This window comes from Aotus nancymaae, unplaced genomic scaffold (genome assembly GCF_030222135.1).
Source record: "Aotus nancymaae isolate 86718 unplaced genomic scaffold, 86718_ANA_hifiasm-v0.15.2.pri h1tg000081l, whole genome shotgun sequence".
Lineage (NCBI taxonomy): Eukaryota > Metazoa > Chordata > Mammalia > Primates > Aotidae > Aotus > Aotus nancymaae.
This window is the reverse complement of record NW_026988496.1, coordinates 730,517-736,315: the sequence shown is the minus strand read 5'-3', so window position 1 is coordinate 736,315 and position 5,799 is coordinate 730,517.

Sequence of the window (5,799 nt, the reverse complement as noted above, 5' to 3'; positions counted from 1 at the left end):
CACATTTCAGGGAAGGCTGCAGGAGAAGATGTCGCCTTAGGAAGAGACAGGGAAGGGGCAGCCAGAGGCGGGCGGCAAAACCAGGAGAGCAGAGTGTTAAGGAAGCTCAAAACAGAAGCTTCCAAGTTTTCAAAAAGAGAGTGGACAACTGTGTCAACCCTTATGCACCCCTGCTCTGCAGGACACATCAGAGCACGGCTAACAGTCACCAGCCTGTGTCCTTGCAGCTATGACAAGAACACTCTTGCACCATAGAAAAATGAGCAAACGCACAGAGAGACAAGAAGAAACTCTATTAAGAGGCAAACATATGGGAAAATGTCTACACTTCCTAATGAGCAAAGACACACTAAATTGTAAAAACTGAATGGCCAATTATAGTAGCAAAAATTAAGGGGAGGCAGAAGAAATTACAATATGTCAGGCTGGAAAGAATACCAAATTGATGCACGGTTACTGGCTGCTAACACTATGAATAAATACCACTCCTTTAAAATAAAATCTGGCAATACGCACCAGGAAATTTTAAATGCTCATACCATTTTACTCAGTAATCCTACTTCTCGGCCTCTATACTAGGAAAATTATGCAAAGGAAAGAAATGACCGAATGAATTTAGAAGTGACTCCCAAATCTCTTTCTCCAGCCCCAACCACTGCCCTGAGCCCAATCTGTGTGTCCAGTGTCCACCTGGCATTGCCACTCGCATGGTTAGTCTGTAACTCAGAGTAAATATATATAAAGTGTAACGCGAACTCCTTTGTCCCTCTTAAACCTGCTGTTTTTCAAATCTTCACAACCCTAATAAATGGCACCACCATCCATCCAATTGGTGAAGCCTAAAACCTAAGAGTCGTTCTTGATTCTTCCTTTTGCTCACCACCCACTTCCAATTCACCGCCAATCTTGTTGGTTCAGTATTCAAAATATAACCAAAAGCATTCCACTTCTCCCATCTTCATGGTTGCCACTTGTGATAGTTAATTTTAGAAGTCAACTTTACTGGACTAAAGAATACTTAAAGAACTGATAATGCATTACTTCTGGGTGTGTCTATGAGGGTGTTTCCAGAGGAGATTGGTATGTAAATTGGTGGACTGAGTGGGGAAGATCTGCCTCCACTGTGGGCAGACACCATTGGTCCCAGATAGAACAACAACAACAACAACAAAATGCAGAGAAAAGGCGACTCTCCCTCTCTCTCCTGGAGCTGGAACACTCTTCTCCTATGCTTGGACATCAGGACTCCAGGCTCTCCAGTTTTTGGACTCCAGAACTTGCATGAAAGACCCCCTGGTTCTCCAGCCTTTGGCCTTGAACTGAGAGTTACATCATTGGGTTCCCCGGTTCTGAGGCCTTCAGACTTGAACTGAGCCATGCACGCTATCAGCATTTCAGGGTCTCCAACTTGCAGACAGCCTGTCATAAGACTTCTTATCCTTCGTAATCTCATGAACCAATTCCCCTAATAAATCCCCTTCCATCTATCTATCTATCTATCTATCTATCCATCCATCCACCCATCCATCCATCAATCTCCTATGGTTCTGTCTCTCTGGAGAACAATACACCACCCTAGCCCAAGCCACTGTTCTCTCTGCCTGGGATTAGTGCAGTAATCTCCTCACTGGTCTCCCGCCTTTGTTCTTGCTTCACTCCAATCTGTTCTCCACATGGCATCTAGAGTAGTTTTATAAACTCAAATCAAGATGGGAATGGTGGCTCATGCCTATAATCCCAGCATTTTGAGAGGCCAAGGAAGGAGGATTGCTTGAGCCCAGGAGCTCAACATCAGCCTGGGCAACAAAGAGAGACCAACAAAGTGAGACCTCCCCCAATCTCTACAAAAAGTGAAACAAAAAACTAGCCAGGCATGGTGGCGAACGCCTGTAGTCCCAGCTACTTGGGAAGCTGAGGTGGGAGGAATGCTTGAATCCAAGAGCTCAAGGGTGCAATGAACTGTGTTCGTGCCACCACACTCCAGCCTGGGTGACCAAGCAAGACCCTAAATAAATAAATAAATATAAATCAGATCATGTCAGTACAAGCTTTCCATGGCTTTTCTTTCCTCATAGAATAGAATCCAAGCTCCTTACCATGGTAACTATGCCTCACTCCGTGCTGCGCTTCTTTCTATTCCTTGAAAACAATAAATTCTTTCCTTCCTCAGGGTCTTTGCACTTTCTGTCCCTCTACCTGGAACACTCTCTCTCCAGGCTCCCTTTGGTTTCCACTCAAAAGTCACCCCAGAGGAAGCTTCTGTGATTAACCCATCTGAAGTAGCCTCCCTCTCCAAGTTCCTATCCCTCATACCACCATTAACTCCCTGCACAGCACTCACTACAATCTGAAGTAATTTGAGGTGTTTATTTGTATAGTGCCTTGCTTTCTGCCTCTTCTAACTGGAATATAAATTTCATGTGGGCAGGAATCTGTGTCTCTGGTTCACTGCTGTAACCCCAACACCTAAGTGTCTGATGTATCCAATAAATACTTGTGGAATTAATTAATTTATAATAAAAACTCTCAGAAGATTAGCAGAAAAGAGCCCCTTTTAATCTGGTATTCTTTAAACCTCTTAATAATGTCCTAGGTTTTAGGGGAAAATGTAAGGGTTATTGCCGAGTTTAAAATGAAGAAACTGAGGCCAGCACAAGAAGATCCAATGCGAATTTATTCAGCTCCCAGGCGAGGTTCTGCGGTCCGACAGGAGGGGCCAGAAAAGTCACATGGACTTCTCTCAGACTTGGGGTTTTATAGGGAGTGGAGGCATTTGATTGGTTGTGGGAGAGCAGGGCATGGGCGGGGCAAGCTTGCTATTGGCAGGTAGGCAGGGTTTGAATGCTGTTGGGTAGCTTTACAAGACTCGAATGCTATTGGGTAGATTTACAAGACTCGACTGCTATTGGGTAGATTTACAAGACTTCTTTTGCATTTTGGCAGGGTTCTTCAATGGCTGGATAGGTGCTGAGTGCAGAGCCTAGTGTCGAGTGCAGAAGTGGGCGTGGAGTAATGACATGGTTTCCAGGCGCGGATGGGGCATGTCCGGGTTCCCGGAGAGGGAGGGGGTGTGGACGTGTCCGAGCTCCCGGGGAGGGGAGGTGTCTGAGCTGCCGGCGAGGCAACCAGCCTTACAGAAAGTACTTTAGGAATGCTTGCAGAAGTATTGTGTGTGTGTGTGTGTGTGTGTGTGTGTGTGTGTGTGTGTGTGTGTGTTACAGTACAATGGAGTCAAGATAACAGAGGTTTCATATTCAGACACATAGATCATACTCAGACCTTGGTTCTGCCCCTCACTAGCTGTGTATTCTTTGGTAAGTTAATTTGCTTCTCTGAGCTTCAGTTTTTTTCAGATTTAAATGGAATTGGCAATAAAAGACTTTCAAGGTGGTTTCATTAAAGTAGGCAATTAATGCACTTGGTATATTACATGTCACATAATATCATTCAATAGTCATTGATGGTTGAAAGCCCTGAGGCTGGATGAGTTCACCTGGGGAGTGAGTATAAATAGAGAAGAGAAAAGAAGATAGCCCAGGATGAGCCCTGGGACTATCCAATGTTTAGACATCAGGTAGAGAAAGATAAATCAAGAAAGGAAACAGGGTCGGGCGTGGTGGCTCACATCTGTAATGTCAGCATTTGGGGAGGTCGAGGTGGATGTATCACCTGAGGTCAGGAGTTCGAGACCAACCTGACCAACATAGTGAAACCCTGTCTCTACTAAAAATACAAAATTAGCCAGGCGTGGTGGCACATGCCTGTAATCCCAGCTACTTGGGAAGCTGAAGCAGGAGAATCTCTTGAACCTGAGAGGTGGAGGTTGCAGTGAGCCTAGATCGCACCATTGCACTCCAGACTGGGCAACAAGAGCAAACCTCTGTCTGAAAAAAAAGGAAGAAAGAAAGAAGGGAAACAGGCCCAGTGCAGTGGCTCACCCCTGTAGCACTAGCACTTTAGGAGGTTGAAGCAAGAGGCTCATTGAGGCCAGGAGTTAGATACCAGCCTTGGCAACACAGCAAGACCCCCATCTCTACAAAAAAGTGGTGCCTACCTGTAGTCCCAGCTATTCAGAAGGCTGAGGTGGGAGGATCACTTGAGCCGAGGAGTTCAAGGCTGCAGTGAGCTATGATGGTGCCACTGCACTCCAACCTGGGCAACAGAGCAAGAACCTGTCCATAAAATAAAAAAGAAAGAAAACAGAATTGTGAACTGCTATGAGAAAGGCTCTAAACTGAGTGTTCCCAAACCTTCCTAATCATGGAAACTTTTCGTCATGGGACAGCTTGTGCTCAGCAAAAGACACAGTAAGTGGAAAAGCAGGATACAAAATGGTATGCAAATTATGATTGCAACCATACAACTGTGTGCAGAACATGCCTGGCACACATGCTCAGTAAACATTTGTTGAATGGATTAATGAATGAAAAGTAATATACATATGAACAACCACCACAAAGGAATAAACAAAAATAACAGTAATTGTTAGTAGTGAGATATGATTAGAGATTGTTTTTCCAAATTTTGTGTAATGTTTTGCTGCCTTTTTCTGATGGGAATTTGCCAATCTCGTGCATCCATCTGTTTGAGCTGCATTCAGGGATACTGTTCCCTGACTTCCTGTAGGAATCCACTCTGTTTGTTCTCTCCTGCTTGTTTTGAAATCCTCAACACCATTTCTGGCCTATTTCATTTTAATTCTGTCTGGGTGCAGTGGCTCACGCCTGTAACCCCAGCACTTTAGGGGGCCAAGGCAGGAGGATCACTTGAGCTCAGGAGCTTGAGACCAGCCTGTGCAACATGGTGACACCCCGTTTCTACAAAAAATACAAAAATTAGCTAGCTGTGGTGGCGCGTGCCTGTAGTCCCAGCTATTTGGGATGTTGAGGAGGGAGGATTACTTGAGCCCAGGAGTTCAAGTCCAGCCTGGATAACACAGTGAGACTCCATCCCTAAGAAAGAAAAAAAGATGTTCTGCGGAGGGTATTCCTCAACTTTTCAGATGAATACCGATCCTTTTGGAGGAAACTGCCTTAAAGGAGCAGGAAGAACAATTGCTAGAGCTCACATAGGGCTGTAAATAGTTCATCTTCCCACCAATAAGAGTTGAAAACCTCCTATCTTACAGGGTATTTATTAGCATCCTCAGAAGGCTACTGCCTGAGTAGTGGGACCAAATTAGACCTGGACTGATGGCCATTCTGGGTGCCATCTAACAAAGCTTAAAAACAAGCCTCTTTCTGTTGCATCCCAGCAGAAAAAAAAAGAAAAAAGAAAAAAAAAAGGAAGTTAAAAAAAATAATAAAATAAGCCTCAAAGGAATCAAACTGTTTCCAAGCAATTTAACTGCCTCCCAGAAAAAAACCTCAACAATCTTTAAAGGAAAACAAAAATCTAACACCCGCAACATAAAAGTCACAATGTCTGGAATCCAACTGAATATTAACATTGCGTTGGGCAGAATTCCAAAATGGCTCTGCCAGACTTCCTGCCGTGATCCCAATAACTGTTAATATGACCTAATACTATGCCCAGGATTACGTTAAGTTATATGGCAAAAGCAGTTTGGGAGAATGTAATTAAGATTACTAACCAAGCCGGGCATGGTGGCTTATGCCTGTAATCCCAGCACCTTGGGAGGCCAAGGCGGGCAGACTCGTTGAGCTCAGAAGTTCGAGACCAGCCTGGCCAATATGGTGAAATCCTGTCTCTACTAAAAATACAAAAATTAGTGGTCACGGCAGCACATGCTTCAGTTCCAGCTACTCAGGAGGCTGAGGCAGGAGAATTGCTTAAACC